The sequence below is a fragment of the Falco biarmicus genome, chromosome 12 (genome assembly GCF_023638135.1).
Source record: "Falco biarmicus isolate bFalBia1 chromosome 12, bFalBia1.pri, whole genome shotgun sequence".
NCBI lineage: Eukaryota > Metazoa > Chordata > Aves > Falconiformes > Falconidae > Falco > Falco biarmicus.
Genome location: NC_079299.1, coordinates 33,103,601 through 33,123,830, shown reverse-complemented (window position 1 = coordinate 33,123,830; position 20,230 = coordinate 33,103,601). Strand labels below are relative to the sequence as shown.

Below are 20,230 nucleotides of genomic sequence, written 5' to 3'. Positions count from 1 at the left end.
ATAGCCCCCTGATAACGTGACGCATCGTCATCCTGCAAAGCGCCCTCATGCCATTTACTTCTGGGAGCTGAATTCCGGAATTCAGGTGCTCTGGGGAACGCATCTATTTTCTGCTAACATGGAGTCCAGCCATAGTTGCTCAAGTAACTTCAATGTTTGTGAACATTCAGCATCATTTTTAGCTCAGCCCCTAACTAGTGCTTACTTCAAAGTTGTTGTAGCTTACTGAGCAAGAGCCAGGTCTGCGGGGCGGGCCAGCAGCCCTGCCTGCGTGCTGCCTGTCCCCTCCCCAGAGCCATCCTTGGTCTAGCTGCGAGGAAGCACCTGCCTTCACATCTGGCCCTGTTGGAGAGCCTGGAGCCTCTCCTCGGCCGTTGCTTCGTAACGTTGTAATGCTGTTGTGTGCTCCTGCTTTTCTGAAAAGAAGTACCTCTGGGTTTGGATGCCTGACAGGAGTTGCCTCAAGTGGGAGTGGCACGCTTGCCCTGCCTGTGCGTGCGATAGTTGCAGAGTTGTTCCTTTTCCTAGAGTTTTCTGCTGTAAAAGAGCACGCGGGGCTGTTTCTGGGTGGGGTTTGGGTGTTTGTTGTGCGCTTTAACAGCCTAGAGCGAGCGTTTGTCCGCAGGCCGTGTTACCTGTAGGAAATGGGCCAAGGTGCACAAATACGAGTCACCCAGGGTATGCCACCGGACAGCCAGTCATCCTTTCTGGTGTTTGTTGCTGGGTTTTTTCTTGTTTTAAGAACTTTTGTCTGAAGGGGAGGTTTGAGATTGTTCCCTTGGTTGGCACCCTGAGCGATGTGCTTCACCTCCACATCTGTCTGCCCAGCAAGGATGGCAAGAGGCTGGAGGGCATGTCCTGGCACCGTGGGGGGCCTTCGCCACCACCAAGGCCGTCAACGGCGGGCGCAGGGACCCGCGGCTTGGCCAGGAGATGGATGGAGTTGCAGTTTTCCCACAGCTTGTCATTAGTCCTTGCTCTGGAAAGGCTTAGCAATTCCTGCCCAGTAAATTATGTGCCATTCCTCAAAAAAGTGAATTAAATAAATGGGGCTAGAGCATGTCTTTTTTGCTCTTAGCTTTAGCGTATTGATTTGGACATATTTTCAGGCCAAGAGTAATCAATTCTTGGGTAGATGGGCAGAATAAAATAATTTCAGGCAAACTCTTTGAACGACTTGTCATTAATTTGCCTTTTGCCGGTGCTTGTTGAGGCCAGGCAAGATGCGCTCAGCATCCTCCATGCGCCGGCAGAGCGGTGCCCTGGGGATCTCCTGGGGCTGCTGGGCTGGCAGGGAGGGAGGGGGCTGCTGGGGCTAATGAATGCGCTGTGTTTGCTCATCTTTACAGAGTCACTTATTACCGCTAATTGGGAGGGACAGTTCAAACAAGCACAGAGGAGCAGTTGTTGTGGGAGCGTGACATGGTTTTAAAGAAGCGGCTGGGGAGGACAGCACTGCCTGGCCCCAGCCCCCCACACCCGACTGCATCCTGGCGCGGTGCCGGGGGTGCATCCTGCCTTTGTTGGGGACCCCCTCTAGAGCCGGCGGTCCCAAGAAATCCGGGCAGGACAAGGCGTCTCGGGGCACCGCAGACAGACGCGCAGCTGTCCGGGACACTTAGGAAGTCACCAGCTGACGGAAGGGGTGGGCTCCTGGCTCGGCCGCACAGGGGTGCAGGGATGTGCTCTGCATTAATGCGGCGGGCATCGCCTGGGCTTGTTCTCCTAAAGAGCCTCTTTGATTTGGGAGGGCTGGCCGGCGCGGGAGGGCATGCTGGTGCCGGGGAATGCTTTGTGCCTTCTTTCTTCAGGGTTGCTGGGCAGGGCAAAAAATGCTTGTGGAGGAAGATGTCTGCAAATGTCTCATCCTTCAGAGTTATTTTTACTTTCAAGTGTTCTCATCCAAGCTCATATTCTTTCATTTATTGTTGCTTTCCGTAATTAAAACCCTTTGGATTATTCCCCTGCAAGCTGAGCGCTGCTTGCAGCTGTGTACAAGTGTACAGATTCCATTTCTATAGCAGGATTGACCCGTGACTCTAATTTTTAAGAGGTTTTATTTAAATGTTACTTGGGGAAAATAGCTAAGCATAAATGTTTCAGACATTCAGAAGAGCAGTATGGGCTTTCTTGGCCACACTTTGGGTTTATAGCGTCAAACAGAAAGTTGGGGTTGGGTTCAGAAAAGCAGGTACGTTGGGGTGCTGAGGGGGTGTGTGGGAGGGCAGGGGGGCGGGATGGAGAGCTGCCTTGCAGGACTGCAACCCGGCAGGTACCACAAGTGTAAGGTGGCGATGGGGCTGCATGGCAGCGAGAGCTGGGGCAAAGCTCTCACCTGGTTCCTATGGCTGCTCCCTCCAGTGCCCCTCCTGCTGCTGCGGCCGGCGTTTGCCCTGGGCATGTGGAGGCAGAGGAGGCGCCCGCTGCACCTCTGTCCTCCCCAGGGTGCAATGTCCACTCAGGCAAGGTGTGTGCCCAAAGGTGTTACGGAGCCGCTGGGTGGGCTCAGGGCTGGTGGCGGGAGGGGGGGAGGGGATGGAGCAGAGGGGTGCCGGCAGCTTCCCGCCCCCCGGCATGGGGGAGGAAAGGGCGAGGGGCTGGTGGAGGCCACTTTGTCTTTTGCTCGCCCTTGGCTACTGCCTTATTTTGAGAAGTAGGGTCCGGTTTGAGTCAGCCTTTCCAGTTTCAGCTTTGCCTATTTTTTTTTTTTCCTTAATATAAGAACGGAGGTTGCTAGAGTGAAAACGAAAAGCTCGATTTCTCTTCGAATGAATAATTCCCCTCCTTCTTAAAAAAAAAAAAAAAAAAGCTCCAAACCTCCACGTCTCCTGTTTGTAATGCAGGAAGACAGAGATTATGTGCATCTGCAGCCTGATTTTAAATATGCTCTAAAGGCGTATTGTACACACATTGTCACTGAAGAGGATAAACCTAAGGAAACAATCTTAATCTAAGAAGTTAGCATCAACCGCTAAAGCACCGGCAAAAAAATTCTCCATGTGTGGCTTGAATTCTAAGCACTAGTCAAGAGGCATGTGAGCCAAAACCGCCACTCAAAGAATGCTCTAATCAGAACAGCTAACAAGAGAAATTTTTTCTTTTGCATGTGTGGTGAAGATAAATTGAGTTTGTTTTGCAGCCTATTCTGTTTTAGATTTCCTGTGTCATAACAGAATGAATTTGTTGTTCATTGATACCTTAATATATAGGTTGTTGGGGATTTTTTTTTTTTCCCCCGAGGAGGAAAACAATGTCCCCTTCACTTTTGCATGAATGAATTCATTTATTCTCCGTAACCTCCGGAAGTCATTTATTTCACTCCGCGACAGCTGCAGGGTCTGTTTGTGTAGGAGGGTTGCAGGCGCTTGGGAAGACCCTGGCCCTTCCTCGCTGCCCATGCCCAGCGCCGGCGGGGCTGGGGTGGCCAACCGCAAATCCACGGTGCTTTTTGAAGGGTCTTGTAAGAAAACTGCGTATCAGAAACGTCTCCGTTCTGCTTGGGGTGAGACGGCACAAACTGCCAGCCACGGAGCGATCCCGCTCTCTTCTCCCGAGTGATGCTCCTGACCATTTATCCCCGTTCCTCTCTATGCAACATGAATCACTGATGAGTTCTAATCAACAGCAATTTAATTGATATACGTGCTTTTACAGATGTTGTTCTTTGTTGTAACTTGGCAGTCACTAAGGTCCTCGTGGTGGGTGCCTGGGATGTTTTCCCTTTATTAAAGAAGGAAGGAAATTACTCGCTGAGGACACTTCAGCGTTGGTCCACCATAGCCTACAGCCGAGTTCAGTGCAGACAGAAACACATACCGTGGGTCTAGATGTGTTTAAATGGTCAACATAAACAAAAAAACCAAACCTCCTGCTTCCCCCAAAACCCTTCCAAACACCCCAAAGTAATTTGCTCAGAGAAATTCTGTTTTTTTCCAGGCTCGCTTGATGCCGTGCCCTGTGGGTTATCCTCCACGAACGTGTGAACAGCTGTCAGCTTTGGTGTAGAAATGGGAGAGGGAGGAACCAGTGTTACCGTGGCGTCAGGTGCGGCAAGCCATCTTCTGGTCTTTTCAGGCACATTAAAAGCATCTCTTAGCACCTCTGCTGTGACTTCGGTTTCTTAAGGTAAGAAAAGCTAAAATAGTCTTACTAAAGCGTGGAATCAAAGAGGAAAGCCCTCAACAGGTGTGAGAAACTTTAAATTGTGGGTCCATAGTTGGCAAAGCGCATAGTATCTCCTGAACTGGAGGTGCCTCCCCTGGCTCTCCTGTCGGAGAGGTGTGCTTCAATGCGTGTTTGGCTTCCCCAAGTCCCTGTGGAGGGCATCACGCATGTGCAAAGGGTCAAGCTGGATCGAGACTTCATTCCTTCTGAGGTGAAAGGCGGCAGCTCACCCGCAGCCCAACCAAAATCTCCTCCTTTCCCACCACGCCTTCTCCCCTGGCAGCCAGGAGAAACCCCAGACTGCTGAGATCTGGTGCTGTGTTGCCAAATTCAGGGTGAATTCACCTTCTGTGGTTTTTTCCCACCTGTGGGCTGGTCAGGGTGCACCACCGCATCTCCCCCCGGACCGGGGCTCTGAGCTCCTGCTGCCTTCGGGGACCAGAGCGAGGATGCTTTTCCCTGCGGGCAGACCGGCCCCATTGCATCGCCCTTCGGGGGCCGCATCCATCGCCCTCCACGGCTCAGGCAAGACCTGGGCTGGGCAGCAAGGGTGGAGGAGCTCGTGGGCTCGGCTTGCAGCTCTTCTCATCCTCTGTACCTGGGCTGCAAACGCAGCGGCGCTTACCGGCTGTGCTAATCAGAAATAATGTGCGGCTTAATAGAACTTCTCCATTAAAAGGTTTTGGAAATAATATATTAAATGAATGGTTCGCCCAGCGAGTTTCAAACGGCTGGGGAGGGAGGGGAGCCCCAGCTCACCCACAGACCTCAGCGGTGCCATGCATATGGTCACGCTATGCCTAAAACTGAAGCTGGGAATTGGTTTTGATTTTTATTTAAAATTCAAATGTCTGATGTTCTTAAATTGAACAAATGATATTTAAAAAAAAATATATCAGGCTCCAACATCTGCAGATTATGATTTGCATTTTGAAATTGGCTGCTTGAATTGAGCAAGGATGAATACTGTCACTCTTCTTTTATTCGCTCAGTTTATTTAATGAAATGCTAGAGGTCAACCCTTTGTCCTTAAATTAGTTACTATAAAAATCTTTTTGTACTTTTCTGCTTGTTATGATGTCTTCTAAGCAGAAGAAAAGGTTGCCATTAATTATGTCTTTGTTGAATATGGATATCTATTCATAGTTAGTTAAACAGTTTCAAACAAAATTAGCATTGAGCAACTCTAAGGCCAGCTTTAGGTTGGTTATCAAGAATTTTTTGCTAAGAGAATGCTCTTCTGCAAGTGTGCATTATCTAATATATTCAGCTTTCAGTTGCTAATTTTTTTTCCAGATGAAGATGGGCTTAATTGAGGTTGTGCTTTTAAGTTTGTAGAGCTCTTCAGCATCTCATACAAAAGCATCTAGAGGCTTTTCATTTGTCTTGAGTATGTTTTAGATGTACAAATATTATTTACTTTAAACTCTAAATCAAAAGGCGCACTGTAACTATTTTAAATAAAACATTATTCTCTGCTGAAATATATATAAATTCAAAGTGGGACTTTTTTCCTTTATCACTTAATAATTTATTTGAAAGAGCTGCTATTAACAAATTTTAGGATAATATTGAAACAGCAGTTTAGTAGCTGGTCTCAAACAGGCATTTAGCAATGTAATTTACTTGTCAGAGATAGAGGATGTATATTAACGTTAAGATATAGCTCCAGTTTCATGTCAGACTCTTAGCTAAGTGCCATTCTGAATAGGGCTTTAAAGATTAAACCGCGTTCGTTTTTAGGAAAGTCTCAATGCGACGACAGAGCTGAATTTTCCAGTCAGAGCCGCGTCGGGTGGCCGTCGCCTTTGTGACAGCGTTGGGTTTGGTGCCTTTTCCAGCCTTGGTCGCTGGTGCCACCCTGCAGCTCCCGCGGCACCCCTGCTTCTCGGGGGGCGAGGAGGGGCCGCGGGGCAGTGGCAGGCGCCCCCATCGCGGGATGCCCCCCGAGCCCTGGCAGCTCTGCGCTGGGGGGGCAGCCCCGCAGGAGCCCCACGCCCCCGCCGGGCTGGGGCATGCTGCCTGCTGCCTGGACCGTGCCCCGAGGACCTGGCAGAAAGCCCCGTGCTCCTGCTGACCCCCAGGACTCCCGAGCAGACCCCGATAAAGCGGAGCACTGTGGCAGGGCAGCCGGGCTCCGAGCGGGGGCGTGGGGGGATGCATCCCCATGTTTAAGGGGCTGTACGGCCCCGCCGGCCCCAAGCCAGACAATAGCATGGTGGGTGTTTGGAAACGGGGAGGGGTGGGGAACGCACAGAGGAGAAAAAGCTACGAGGGAAAAAAAGAAGATAATTAGGAAAAGTAATAAGAAAATATAAATGTGGTAGTGGAGGATTAGTCCTAGTCATTGGAAATGCAAATCAACCCCATGCTTGCTCCCAACATTTTTTTTTGAGCTTGTGTTTCAGAAAGGATTTTTCTCTTGGTTCCCCCCCCAGCCCTTTTCCTCTTCAGTGCAACAGCACTGCTTTCCCAGCAGCATTAAATATTCTCGGAGATGAGACTGTAACCTTGTAATGCTTTTAGGTATAATATACATATTTTTTTTCATTTTAAATGCTAGCTCATAATGACATTGTGAAGTAGGGATCCCGAGTCAGCCTTATTATCATGGTGTCTCCTTGAGCTGAACCTCTGAGAAATGTGAAGGGGAGACCTTTTGGAATGAACAAATCCTTTAGCTGCCTATAATTATTTATTAAAATAGGCTACCGGGATAAAGGATGGGGAGGGGGAGGGAGGAGCAGCATTCCTTTCTCTGTGTGTCCCTCCTTGCAGATACACACATGTACACATATCCAGCGACCAAGCAAAGCAATTGCAAGCCCTGTAGTTTAGAAATATAAAATAGTGGACGTGCAGAAAGGAAAGATAAAGCGTGAGCAGATCACACGTATTTTTATGAACCGAAAGGAAAACACTGCATCCTGACCACTTAGAAAGTGTCCTCTCCCTTCAGCGTAGCCGCTGGGGATTTTCATGTCAGTGCTGACACCGGGCTGGGAGGAAAGTGGTTATGTACCTGTACCTATGGCTCCCTGTGAAAAGGAAAATAAGGATGGGATCAGTGTTTTTCCCACTGTGTGGGAGAGTGGTGAAAGTGAAACCATCCTGCTACATTGGCTGGGAAAAGAAGAAAAAGAAAAGAGAAAAAAAAAAGAAAAAAAAAAAAAAACAAACACCAAGCAGCAACCAAACCCAAGCAAACAAAATCCCCACAAAACCAAAAACCACATCTTGCTGTCATTTCATTTAATGAATCTCATTGATTGCTGCAGATTTCTCTAACTTCATTAATCAGCCAAAGCAGCATGTTTTAGCTTTGTGCTGTTGAGTATTACAGAAGTAACATAACCCTCTCTCCACATCTTGAGAAATTTTATAAACTTAGCAGGCTATTAAAAAAAAAATCTTTGGGGTCAGCTTTCCACTTGTGCCTTTCGCTCTTGAACAAGTACTTTTATGGTTTCTTCTAATATATAGGATTTATCCGCAGCTCTGTGAAGGGCTTTTAAATTTAATCCAGCACTGAAGTAGTAATTTGTTGCTAGCACTTTATAACAGGCTTTTCTTTTAACTTTCCCGGGATGCGGGCTCTTTGTGCAGGCTAATCTGTGACACACAATGCCGATCTGCTCGGGGTATCTCGGGCTTGGACCTCAGATGTCCTCCAAACACGAGGAATGAAAGTTGGTGAGTGTGTTACGGTTGGAGTGGTAAGGTGGGAATTGTCTGGCAGTGGCGCTCCAGGGGCGGGGGGGGGGAGTGAGGGGGGGGGCTGCACCCCTCGGCAGCTTGGAAAGCCCCGGCGTGATTCCTGTTGCACGGGCATTACGGGCGTAACTTGGTCAGGATCTGGGCTTTCTTCACGTGTGTGCACGGAGCTGTCAGTGCACATAATTTATAGGAGCTCCTGCAGCTTTTCTGGGAAGTCTGTGATTTTTTTTCAGCCCACTTGGATAATGAGTTTTTAAATCAATTTTAAAATTCCTCTTAGGTTGGTAGTGATGTGTTCGGGTTTTGTTGGGTTTTTTTCCTGGAGGAGGTACTGGTATAGGCTGTCCATATAGAAAATTTTTTTTATCCAGAGAGGGGGTAAAAATCATGGTAATGGAAAAGAATAATTTACCAACTCTTTCTTTTAATTGAAGTGTACACAGTTTAAAAAAAAAGCATTTAAAGTGAGTTCACCATTCTGTCTTATGGATGCAGGTCCTTCTCTTTTATTAAAAATAGTATTTTTGATCCCAGGTGATTAATGAATATTTTATTCCAGATGCAAAAACATATTGGGGATATGTTTGGATGCAGTATAAGCATGTGAAATAATGCACAACAAACATGAAATAGTCTCTCATAAATAAAGATACCAAACCCACAGTATTAAAAATGGGAGCAGCTCTGCCCACCTCCCTTTTATCAGGAACATTTCTAAACTAGAGTGATCTTACAGGAGACTTTTTGGCTCAGGCAAGAAACACTGATGTATTTACATGAATTACATCTCTACTTTGTATTTGGGTCCCTTTCATACACCGTGCAGATTTCCTCCTGAGGCACAAGGTCCGTCAGCACTTCTGCTCCTTTGACGGTGCTGGTGACAATCTGCTCTGGGGAGCTCTGCCCAACAGGGGCAGTTCCCTGTGCCATCCTCGCCGTGTCCTTCTGCCTTCTTCCTGCCAGCCACCATTGCAGAGGCATTAATTAATTACAGCCCAAACTGTACATTTCCAAAAGGACGAACTGCAGCCCAGAAATATTTTTGAGCCACAAAGCGGGGAACTTGCAGGTACAGCAGCACGTGTGGAGGTTTACAGGGATGATTTAGTGAATATGAGAACATATTTTGTGCTCCATTGTTTAGACTCAAGAAGGCATAAAATCTTTAACATCTATTTATCATGTAGCTATTTTAATGTAAACATTTGTCTATTTGGATGAAGTGTTTTCATTATTAAGCTAATTTCCACATGTTTCAGATAGACTGATGAGTTCGAAGCAGAGCACTTGCTGATGAGAAACGAAATTCGGCCTCGGCTCAGCCTGCTGTCAGATACGTCTTCATTAGTTTTTGTCATTCACTGATGGCAAATGCTCCATAAATGAGATGACGATCAGGTCCGCCTTGATAACTTGCCTTATCTCATTAGTTTTCACATCAAAGTTAATCAGCAATGTGAATTGTAATTGCTGGAAGAGACAATGCAATAGATCACTCGGCCTTTTTTTTCTGTATGGCATCTTGAAACATCAGCAGGCTGGTGTGAGTAGATAGGCTCAGAAAGAAAATGATGTGGAAAGCATAATAAGCAAGCTGCTCAGAATTAATGAGCTTACCCAATAAGAAAAGAATAACCAATCAATGTGAGTTGGGCAAATATAATTTAGGAATAATTGCTTGATTGGTTGTCTATAGTAGACTGATTTGACCACACACAAGGATTAAGAATTAAGATGTCAAGGCAAAAAATAATTTGGCAACTGAGGGCATGTAATTTTTTGTTTCCTTCCCTTTATGACTGAAAGCGATTGCTGTTTGGTATGTTATTCCCCAAGAATGAAAACATTAGATAGACACACAGTGGTGGGTGGGTTGTTTTGTGGGTTTTTTTTCTTTCATGCTTCTTTTATAATACAAGCTCTTTCAAACGTCAGTGGGGATATTTCAGTATGGGACATTAAAAATGAATAGAGTTTAAAAAAAAAACAAAAAACACAACCAAACAAATGTCTTCATTTTGTAAGCATTGCATTGAAAAGAGCTGCGAGTTGGTAGGTGCCGTGCACAAAATGCTGGATTCTGGCAAAAACTACGTGCCTGGGTGTTTGCAAAGCCCAGCCATTACTTGGTCCAAATCTGAAACACCATTCTTGTGGTACACACGCTTTTAATATAATTTTCCCCACAGCCATTGGCCAATTAGTAAAGAACCCTTATATTCTTCTATCTAAACTATGGGGAAGGTTCAGCCAGAAGGTAAATTTGCTTTGATCTACATTACACCTAATTGAGTCACCACCAACGTCTCTATCCCAACATCAAGAAATGTGAAAATGTTAGATTATTTCACTGGGGATTAAACCTAATTTTCGCGTGTTCTGCATTAACCTATTAGGCTGACTCATCTGCATTGCTAATACGGCTCAGGCAGCTGTCACTGCTAAAGAAAAACATGATCATGCAATCCTTGAATGAATGATTCCAGCTCTGATTAGTGTTAGTGAAGTTAGCTGAGCCCTGGTGATAAGGCAGGAAAATTCCCAGGTTGCCAATAGCTTTGAAAATTATCAGACTGTGGGCAAAAATGTACCTCGCGGCTCGCGGGGCCTCCCTCCAAAGGCGACATTATTTAAGGCTGTCTTTTTTCGGCTGCTTGCATAAACGTGTTTGCTTCTTTTAAGGGGCTGATGCCAGGGGTAAGTATTAAAATGCTAATGGGGAAACAACCTGAGCACAGCCCAGCGTGGAAGGCGGGAGGTTTTTCCCTGCCCGGCTGCCTTAGCTTTGTGGGTTTAAATGCCATTTCCAGAGGGGAGCGGCGGTGGCGATGCCAGACCGGCTGCAGCCAGGAGAAGGGACTTGCGGGAGCCGCCGTCAGCCCCTCCGGCCAGCACGGACCACCACTCCGCACCACGTCTGTGCCTCCACCGCACCCCGCTCTTTGTTCGCAGGGCAGCGGGCACCGCCGTCCTCTTCAGCTGTTCCTTATTTCTTTCTATCCATCAGATTTAAACAGTTTAAAAAAAAAAAAAAAAAAGGCAACAATGACACATCCCCTTGAGATGGGAAAAATTTAGGAATGCGTTAGCCTCCTAGCAATAGAGCCAGGAGCCAATTTAATCCGATTAGAGCCTGCCAACAATAGATGCTCCTAACTCATTGTGGACAGAAGCTTTCACTTTATTTGTTTCTATTAGCCAAGGATCCAAGATATCGGAAAAGTGGAATTTTGCCCCATCGGATCGCTCAGACGGTCAACAGGAAAACAAATTGAGGAAAACAGTCTAATGTGTCAATATTTATCTTTTGGCCCTAATTGTCTGTGGAGAGGACTTGTTGAGTGCGCAAAGTTTGCAGCTCCAGTTTATATGTGTGCTCTTCATTCTCCTCATTGTATGGATATAGCGGCGGCTCCTCACAATGTGGTGATGTTTAAGAAGGGCAGTAACTGCAGAGGCATAATAGAGGCATTTGAATGGGAAAAGACTCGCAGTTGTCGACCAAACTGCAGTGCTTGATAGGAAATGTAAACGGGCTTTAAACTGATCTATACATATTTATATAATTTACAGTTTCTCTGTGAATACGCTTACTGCAGGTTTAGGCAGAGGCTTGTCCCTGTTGAATTTGATAGCAAGAAACTCGTTTTCAAATACTTTTGAATGCATTCTCCTCTCTCCCAGACCGAAGCCCGTTGTGGCATTGATATCGTTTACTACCAGCAGCATAAATCGGTATCACTGGTGGTTTTCCCTCCCCATGTGTGTGTCTGCAGCATGGCTTTGACGGGGAGACGCCGTACCTGGGCTCGGCGTGGTACCGCTGGAGGGGTCTCCTCTGCACCAAAGCATTTCCCTCCAGCCCGGGTGAAGCCGCCCCTGGCATCAGGCTTCATGCCACTCCTCGGGGAGCCGCCAGAAAGCACTGAACTGCTGACAATTTCCTCCTCTCCAGGACTTTTCAAGGTCTTCTAGGTATCTGGTTTTTAATCAGCGCGGCACATGAATCAGTTTGTTATAGCGCAAACGCTCCCCCAAGGCTGCCGTGAAACGCTTCACACAAACCCGCTCTGGGCTGGCGGGAGGATTTTTTTTTATTATTATTTTTTTGCATTAATTGACTACACGTGTAGCATCATCCAAGTAGGAAACATGGTTGGTTTGACGAGACCTGATCTACAGCAACACTGTGTTGGCCTAGTTCGTTTTGTTTGCTCTTGGTAGGAAGCGGGATGTCCCTCGGTGCTGCTCCTGTCTTCTGGAACCCCCACGGGCACAACGCCACCAAACATCCCCAGCCGCTTCCCCAGGCAGGCAGGCTGTCTGGGAATGCCACATCCTGAATGTTTGAGCCTCCAGGCGCAGCTGGACAGCAAAGGGTGGGATTTGTGTTTGCTGCACCCATCTAGGGTGGGTGGTGGGTTTGCAGAGCCTGGAGACAGAGGCCGAGGTCTGCGGAGGGTGACCCATTCCCTCTGGACACGTGGGCTCTCAGCCAGCACCCGTCTTCCGCTGGCTGTGCAGGGCTGGGCTGGCTGCTGCCCTCTTTCAGAGCTCCAGGCCGTGGGCTGGGAAGGGCTTCGTCATCTCCATCCAGCCTGAGCACCCGACAGAGGTGTCCGCCGGACCCTACCACCTTCCCATCACCCTGGGGTTCGGCATCCTTGAGCAGCAGCAGCCCTGTGCCACCGCCAGGTGGGTTGTGATTCCTCCTAGCCTGACCCTGATGAGATCGTGCAATTTCATCCCTTCCCAGCCGGGTCCCGCTGATGGGCACCCCTAGACGTGAAATAACCACCAGCTGCCACCTAAGCAGCAACGGTGGCTGAGGATTTAAAGGAAAATGCCGTCCTGTACTGCAGTGATTCACTTGCGGCTGGAGCAGAGTTTTGTAGGATTTAAAAAAAAATAATTAGATTGTTGTATTAGATATGGTTAAAAGCATTATAAAACCTCATTGTTCTGGCAGTCAGCCAGCCAGAAATCTCCTTCAGGTGCCTTATTTTATAATTGTCCCCTATGAAATCTATTGCCGCTGTTCCTTAAAGCCTGTTCTGGCAGGTGCTTTTGCAGGTGGGCCATGCCCTCGCCAGGTCAGAGCTGCATGGCAGGGACCCCTCGGGGTGTTCCCCATGGGGCAGCAGTGCCGGCATGAAAACACAACCACCAGAGCCCCAGGCTGGGGCAGAGCAATGCTGGCCACAGGATGAGGAATACCACAAAAATGGCATAGCAGGTTACTTAGGGGGATAGGAGGAGAGGGACATGGGGCACTGGGAGCGCTCCCCTCCCCAAGGGGCTTCCCTGGGGACCCCCACCATGGTCTGGGAGTGCTGGTCAGGGCAGCTGGACCTGGCTGTGCCTTCGGGCTCCTGGCACCAGGGACGTGTGGTGCAGAGCCTTAAGCTTTGGTGTTTTACCCCAAAGTGCTGAGCTGTTTGCTATATGGGTAAGTACCGATCCACTGAGAAGACCTGGGCTGCCTGACAAAGCTGCTAGATCGCAGTTTGGGAGAGGTGTATTTTAACATCAGTCTCCTTAAGTAGCTGCAGACTAGAATTTCATCTTTCTGGCCCAAATCCTTTAAGGCCATCACTGATTCTGCCAGTGGAGAGTGACTTTACCTGCAAGGGCTGGGGGCAGCTCTCCCCCGGGCAATTGGGTTAGCACCCTCTCCTCTCCTCCTGGGCTGGGTGCTGCCCTGCCAGCAACAGCCCTGTGTGGGAAAACAAAGATCAGGATGAAATACTCCCTGTAGCCACCCTAGGAAAAAGCTCCAAAGGTGAGTACTCTTATCCTAAAATGGGATATTACCCGCTCCCCCCCCCCCCCCCCTTCTGTTATAGTGATTGGCTCTAGGTGTCAACTGAGCAAACTCAGGAGAAGCTGCAGTTACTCCAGAGTACATGTCCACGTGCAGAATGTTCTGGAACAGGTATTTCACTTTAAATTCATGCCCCGTCTTATTCCAGAATATTTTCCCTGTGTAGAGGAGCACTTAGCTGGGGTCTCTGCTTGCTGCCGTACTAGTGATAAGATGGATTGGCTGATCTAATAGGCCTTTTCAATCTCTGATTTTGAAAGCTAAGATTGGGAAATTAATTTCAGAAAGGTCAAAACAGAGCAAGGCTATCCTGCTGCTGTGTGATGGATCCTATTTTTTTTTTAAATCTATCTATTGAAGAAAAGGTTAGTTATTCAGCATCCTGAAAAAAAAAAAGAAATAAATAAACCAAGCAGAGGGAATACAAAAAGTGTATAGATCTGCTGACCCATTCGCAATCTTCAGTTAATGAAAATGCTGGGGAACAGGAGTGGTAAGAGCCTGCCGAGCTGGGAGGCGCTGACCCCGCGGCGGCTGGAAGCTGAATGCTCCCAGCCTCCAAATCCCCCCATCACAATGCACGTGCCGGCGTGGCTGCCCAAGGGGCTTAGGAGCGGCGGCGGCGGTGGGAGCCCTGCCGGCATCGTGGTGCTGCGGTGGCCGAAGCGTGGGAGGTCTGCTGCCACCTCTGTCCTCTGGTGGGTGGCTGCTGGGTTCACTGAGTGAATCCCAGTGGCGTGAACTAAAAATCCAGCTTGAGACGTAGCAGTGTCGGAAACGGCTGGGAGCATCATTCTGGGTTGGCTCAAGCCGTGGAGAGGTTTTGGGAGTCATGTCATGTGTTACTGGAAAGCTGGTTGTGTTTTGCAGTGGGAAAAGAAACACAAAAAGAAAAGCGGGGGAAATCAAAAACAAAGGCTTTGCATAGATATTTATTTTTATTCATTTTCTTCTAATGTGCAAGCCAAACAGTAAAGTTAAAAATAAAATCCTTCAGTTTTTTTTAAAAAAAATGGGAAATCACAGGGAGAGAAAATGAGCCACTTGGGGGAGTAATCACCTCTTAATTAAAAAGAAAATAGATTTTTTAATTTGTTTGCTTCTTTTTTGCCTCTCCACCTGGTACATTCAGTAAGCTGCTGAGCTGGCCCTTCCTCTCTCTGCTTCTCTTCTTAAGGGTGACTGTGTGACATTGCAGTTTTTGGAAGCAGGGAGAAATTAATCGTCAGTAGTACTGGTGAAAACCTCGTCCTGTCCTAACTACAAGTTGTACGTTATGCTGTGCCAGCTAACACGTGGTGAGAGTCCTGGGACAAAGCCAGGCAGCTGCCCTTCCTGGGCACTGATGTGCAACTCCTCATCTCTGTGGGGAGGAGGATGTGGGAAAAGGTACCTGGGAAGCCAACGCAAAGGCAAGGGGCTGTTGCAGGGTGGGGAGTGGCGCGTGACGTGCTGAGGCAGCTGAAGAAGTGAAATTCAGCCTTTTGTTAAGGACAAAATACACCGTAAGCACTAACTTGGATCTCCTCTGAGCAAACGCAAGGAATTCTGCTGATTGCTCTGGAATACGATCCTCCTTGAATACCTAGCCACGGTAACATTAGGTAACAAACTCGGGTTTAATTCACCCTCGAACCTGTATGAGCCAATCTCACTGTAAAGTTCGCTCTTTACAAGCAGGTATTAAACCCATATGTACTTGGGGCTGTACCTGTGTGGCAGTATGTTTCATATCCATTATTGAAGCTCTCCATTTCTGGCTCATGCATTTTCCTGTTGCTCTCCGCAATCAGTTAATACAAAAACAATAACAGCAATGTGTGGGCAAAATAAGTATCTCCAGCTGAGGATTATGTTAACAAGTTCAGCAATAAATGACAATTATTAATCAATATATACAAATGACTTAATTCTTTTAATGCATCAGGCAACACTGGAGATAAAGTATAACTTGGGAAATTTGTTGCATATTTCATTCTGAACAGAAGATGTGAAGAAAAAGGTCAGAACAAGCAAACACATCTGGCTCATTAACATGATTATCTTTTCCCAGTAAAGAATCTCAAGCAGATTTGAATGGACACGAGAGCATCTCTATAAATCAGATTTAGCTCTGCACAGCAAGTACTGGGGAAGCTGCCAGGCATCAGTTAACCTGTCCTTCACAGTGCTGCTCTCGCTGCTAACTCCACAAACATCGGGGAAGTTTCTGTAGTCCCAAATACCTCCTGCTTCCCAAGCCTAGGACTGGAATTAGGCATGGATTAATCTTCTAGCTTCCAGTGAAAAAAGAGGAACTTAAGTCTCTGTAGGGAGGGAAGTAGATATTTTACTGACTTAGGATGAATGTTGGCTTAAATGGAGAAATCCATCCGGTGGGGAAAAACAAGGGCACATACATGCCTTATCGTGTGCACGGTGTAACACAGGGGTTTTTGGTCGACATGGGGAGTGTGCTGCTGGCTGGGGAAGGCTTCTCCCAGTGCGTGTTGTAGGGGTGTGCCTGTATGTGGTCCAGAAGACCTCCAGGGTTGGGAGGGGTGGGGGGGTTGGGGGTGGGGCAGGGGGTTGCTATTAATATGTACACACGTGGATGCAGCTCAGCAGGCTTTTAGCAAGGCTTTTGTAAGGATGTGTGTGTGGTCCCTTGACAGGGAGAAGGCGGTGAAGAGCCACCGGCTCCAAGGGCATCTCCCGATCCCGCAGGGACTTGCCATGCAGCAGCTTTCCTGCGGGATGACTTAGCCCTGGGGGCTGTGGCTTTCCCTCTTGACTCAGGGGCTGGCAGAGGAAAGGGGACACACTTGGCATGTAACACAGTGAGGTCATTCATCTGAGGAATTATTAACAAGACTTCATATTATCTATGTTCCATATAAACGTCTTCCTCAGCAGAGAAGCATCCAGCCACATGTCAGTTCTCCAGGTCTGTGCAACACGCCAGAGGAAGACATTTCTTTAGGTCACAAGTGATAAAAAAGAAATTCAGCTCCATGCCATGGCGTAGGACAGCATCTCGCTGAATTAGTCCAAACCCAGACCCGGCCTCTAAAATTTACTTCTACGAATTGAGCGCTAAAGTTGACACCCAGAGGTGTGTGATCTCGCATGATGTTTTTCCCAAGGCAAACAGTACTATCTTTCCAGTACTGCCTGTGCACCCACTGCCTGTCGGGAGCCGTGAGATCCGGCTCGAGTGAAGCGACCGTGGGAGCTCGGAGCTGCCAGACCAAAGGGGGCAACTGCATGGAGGGAAGTGGCTGTGGTCACTGGACTTTCTGGGGATGCTCGTGTGACCCCACCGCAGCGCTCCAGACCTCAGGGCCTCTTCTGCCTGTGGGGCGTGATGGGATGGGGTACCCATCAACGCCCTTGCTTAATTACGACGAGTCCATCACATGCAGCCTGCCCACAAAGTTTCACTGAGCTCTGGCTGTTCAGAAAACCCCTGAGTTTCTGCAGGCAGGATTATTGTTTGCATAAAAAAAGAATGGCACAGTCGTTCCTTTAAGCACTTAGCTTTAAATTACCTTACATTTGAAAGTTTTCAAGCAAAAACATTAACTCAAGCTTAATCGAGAGGAGGTGCTGCAGGTTGGAGGCAGGACACTTTTTTCACGTGAGTCAGAGATACTCTTTACCAGTGCCTAAGTGGCACTCATTCCTCCCTTGCTGCAGAGACAGGGCCAGGACTGCCACAAATCTGCACTTTTCCAGTGTTTTCTGTCCTTGTACCTTTTTTTAAAAGCCCCTATATGATACAGAGCTGAGCAGAGTTCTTGCAACTTGGGATTTGTTCCTCTAGCTTCCAGGGGAACTTTGCCCAAATCCTTGTTTTCTTCCCCTGTTAAAGTGCAGCCTTACCTGAGAAAGAATCTTGACTTTCGATACTTAGGCTTAGAGTCACAAAGGCATTTAGGGCTTTGTATTCCTCTGATACTTTTTTTATTGTATGTTGTGGACTATTTTAATTCAACCACTGCTTAAACATAGAATTTATATAGAAAATTTTTTATTATTATTATTTATATAATGATTTCACATTAGGTATGTGCCATTGTAACAAATTTACATTGAAAAATGTAGTAATTGGTGCAGGAATGTCTTCAGGGTCACCTGGAGTGTAACAGGAGCAGGCAGAGCACTTCCTGCAGACTGTCCCCCTGCCGTGGGATGGATGGGACTCTTCCTCCATCGCTGCCCCTGCTCTCACCCAGCCCACTCCGATTGTCCCACCTGCGCGCCGCCTTGGAACAGCTCACATGTGAGGCTCTCACGGAGGGTAGGGGGCCACAAACGGCCTGACCCCGTCTGTCAGCAGAGCCTGGGGATGAGCGCGGTGCAGGGCACAAGGTCCCTGAGCATTGCTGCTGCCACAGCACGTGCTGGCACGTGGCTCCCATTGCACCTTGTGTCCAGCCCCAAGCAATTTGCCCGTGGCTCCCATTGCACCTTGTGTCCAGCCCCAAGCAATTTGCCCGTGCAGAGGAGCCTGGCTCCACCGCAGCCCTGCACCCCTTCCTCCCAGCTTTGTCCCCCACTGTGCCGAGGGCAGGGAGGGGAAGGGCGGTAAAGGCAAATAACCTGCGTTTCTAGAAAGCAAAATGACAGGCACGCTGCGGCAGCTGTTGTTAAAGCTAAGGCACGGCGCTTCCCCTCTGCTGCAGAGCAGATGTTAAAGCATTGCCCCCGCCAGCTGCGTGGGAACTGGTGGAGCCACAGCCAGTGGGTGCCGTGGGTCCCCCATGCGTGGGAGACACCGTTAAGGGGATACGACGAGATGGTGCCAGGGATGGGTCCCAGGGAGAGCCCTGCGTTAGGCGAGTCAGGTGCTTTCCGTTGACTGAGGATCCTGGTACTGGTGCTGGTGTGCAAGCCGTGGGTCCTTAACCGCCGGTGGATCCCAGGATCACCGGGGGAAATAGCTCTAAACCCCATTTAAATAGGGGCGGGGGGGGGGGGGGGGGGAGGGGGGAGGCCGAGGGGAACATTTATTAACATCTAATCCTGTTAAGATTTTCTACACCATATGTCTGAGCAACAGAACATGTGAAATGTGTACTAATTACTCCTGCCTGTGTCATGTGTGTATATTTTATATGCAGTCCCTGACCTTTTTGTTAATAACTTCACATTATATTCATTGACCTGAAACAAATTGAATTCAGTGGCACTCACTCAAGAATTGAATTACATAGTCTTCTTAATTGGTCTCTTATTTAAATGTGGAAAAGTAACAGTTTACCACCTGTAATTATTTTTTTTTTCCTTAAGAAATTCCTGCGGAGAGCGTGCGTGTGCGTGCACACATGCTGGGGTCATGTCCGGGTGGGAGTTGTCACAGAAAACCCGAGCCTGGCATGTGCCGTGGAGTGGAAAACCGATCCCTAAAAGTTTCGTCCCTCCGAGGCAAAAACACTTGTAAAAGTCTGTAAAAGCACCCAAATGATCTCCCCAGCTCGGGGGAAAGGGCAGCACCCAGGGCGAGCCACCCCCCAGCTCCCAGGAGACCCCAAGCTGGGCGAGCATCTCTGTGGCATGCTGGCCCCCGCGGGGTGCCTGACCCCCACCCCAGCCCCGCTGCCCAGCGGAGCCCCGCGGGGTGCCTGCCCGCTGCAGCCCTCTGGGGACCACCACCCGCAGAGTATCTGCGCCCACCGGCGAGCTGGGGGTGGCTGAAATTTCTGCTTTGCTTTTATTCTTCCAGTGCAGAGTTAATTGCCGAAGCCACAAAGAGGAGACTTACTCTTTACTTACTATATTTAACTTAAAAATGCAAATGTTATTAGTGTCCCGATCATTGATAAGAGTGCCTTTGTGCCATGCTTTAACCTCTATTAGGGGGGATTATGAGAACGTATCCACATTGGCATTTTCTAAGTGTCACTATGACAGCACTTGCTGCACAAATGCCTGGCTGTCACACTGAGGTTTATCACTAGGTTTTTTCCTGCGAATGCAGACTAATAAGCCCAGAAATTACAATTGCCTCCCTGCCGAATCTGTGATAGGCGGAAATAATGATATCAGTGCCCTGCTAATCTCCTTGCCTCCGCGCTTGGCACCATCCTATTGAGTCACCTGTCATACGCCGCTTTGATGAGGCGAATTCAATCTCTCAGCTATAATGACAATGGAGCCATTTTAATGTTTGGAAATGATTATGTGAAGGTTTCTCTTTGCTCTGTCTTGGCAAGCAAACCAGGTCAATGTTCAGGCTGTGTCTCCTGCTGCCGCTAACGACTTGGAAGGAGCCGGGCTGTATTAAGTGAATATGCCAAGTTATTAGAAAGGAGACATTGAAGGCAGCTTCGTCAGGGGAGACTCTTTTTTACTTCCTTTTTTCAAAGCAAAGTGCGAGCCTGAGAAGGTGTTTTATACATGTGAGCATCTCACATGCCTCCATGGTCCCCAGCAGCAGCTTACTGGGGTGCATGTGCTCCTCACATGGCACACACAGCTGCAGGCACCTTGCAGCACCCCCGGGTGCCCCCCAGCAGACGTGCCCCCCGCCCACCACGT

At 48.2% G+C, this 20,230-nt stretch overlaps 1 long non-coding RNA gene across 1 annotated transcript in view; it reads left to right on the top strand.

Annotated features, from left to right (window-relative positions):
- LOC130157617 (uncharacterized) overlaps window positions 1-20,230 on the top strand; it is a 90,922-nt gene that overhangs the window by 51,722 nt on the left and 18,970 nt on the right. The window contains exon 2 of the long non-coding RNA XR_008824950.1: window positions 3,937-4,125. This is a non-coding gene — a long non-coding RNA (uncharacterized LOC130157617). The remainder of the gene's footprint in view (window positions 1-3,936; window positions 4,126-20,230) is intronic.